Source organism: Euprymna scolopes, chromosome 4 (genome assembly GCF_053919585.1).
Source record: "Euprymna scolopes isolate OS-2025 chromosome 4, ASM5391958v1, whole genome shotgun sequence".
In the NCBI taxonomy this organism is placed as follows: domain Eukaryota; kingdom Metazoa; phylum Mollusca; class Cephalopoda; order Sepiida; family Sepiolidae; genus Euprymna; species Euprymna scolopes.
In genome coordinates, this window is record NC_136485.1 from 170,981,760 (window position 1) to 170,983,257 (window position 1,498).

Genomic DNA, 1,498 nt, shown 5'->3' on the forward strand with positions numbered 1-1,498 from the left:
TTATTTACTACACTGTTGTAGATTTTCCAGCAGTCACGAGTTCCTAATTTTTGTGCTTCGATGCGTTTTTTAGTGGTTTCAGTAAATTTCTTTCGTAGCGTTACTTCTAGCTTCTATATACTTCTGTTTGTTTGAACTGGACATGTCATTTATATCTGCGGTATGCATGCTGCCTTTGAGCAATGGCAATTGCGCAAGTCGAAGTAAACCATTGGGGAGAGTGGGGCTTGCTATAAAATTTCCGCATGGAAACATGTGCTTCAATTGCTGTTTTGAACCATTCAGTTGTCTCATTTGTGCACTGTTCAGCAGGAAGAGAAAAATATTTCCCCATAGGGAATCTCTGATAAGATCTCTGATGGCTTCCCAGTCAGCCTTTTTATAATATCTCGTTGTTTTGAGCACTGGCTCTTCAGTTTTGGGTCTAGAGCTTAGGGTGATTTCGACCATTATCACTGCATAGTCAGCGTTCCTGTGTGGGCTGTCAGCATTTGTTATACAATCATATATATATATATATATATATATATATATATATATATATATATATATATATATGTGTGTGTGTGTGTGTGTGTGTGTGTGTAAATGAGAAAATGTCTATATATTCCAAGATATTATCTGTCTTACCTATTATTTTATTTTATAATGTTATGCTGTTCAATTCTTGACAGCAGCTGTTTCGTAACGCAGAACTATTCATATAATTATTATGCTATTTTTTTAAATCTTTCTCACCTTGACTCACCAGAAGAATAGGAACGCATCAACTTTCAAAGTAAATAAAAGGATATGATCACATAAATTGGAATTATATATTAATGTTTATGTGAAACAAATAAAAAGTATATATTATCATTATATTATTACGCTTATCGCTCCGTTCGTTATCATGCTGTGCATCCCTAAAAACGGAAAGTGGAATATTCCAAATAAACCTTGTCACCCTTGAAAAGGAAATTGAAAGAAATTATTATATAAAAAAAAATTAGTGTCGCTGTTGAGGCAAAGCTAATAAAAATGATTTGTCTTTCTTGGCCTTTTGGCTAAGATCAAAGTGTAGTATCTGTTCTTCAGGTGTTACATTTCAATTTCTTCTCTCTCAGTGGAAGAGAAATCCTTTACGATTAAGACAATTCTTTCTCCACGTTAAAAAACGACCCTGTCCCGTGGGGAGGCATTGTGAATAGGTACTATGTTTAATGTAACAAAGTTTTAATATTAAAAAAGTAAATGGAAAACTTATTTCTGATTTAATTACAAAATGCCCTGGAAATGTCACTTCTGATTACTTTTTTTGTTTACTTGCCTCCCCACAAGGGCGGAATTGGACATGAGGTCGGTTAAAAATTTAGGGGGAAACCAACTCCCCAAAAGAGGCACTCTGGTCAATAACAAAAATAAAGGATTTCTCCTCCATTAACCAAGACAAAAAAGGGGGGGGATTTAAGGCACTAGAATGCTGAAACTGATACTACACTCAGAAATTCATGTTGAA

The 1,498-nt window shown here is 34.4% G+C and overlaps 1 pseudogene; it reads left to right on the top strand.

Moving 5' to 3' along the window:
- Positions 1-1,025: 1,025 nt before the first annotated feature.
- On the top strand, positions 1,026-1,142 carry LOC145273961 (U2 spliceosomal RNA; annotated as a pseudogene).
- Positions 1,143-1,498: the final 356 nt, after the last annotated feature.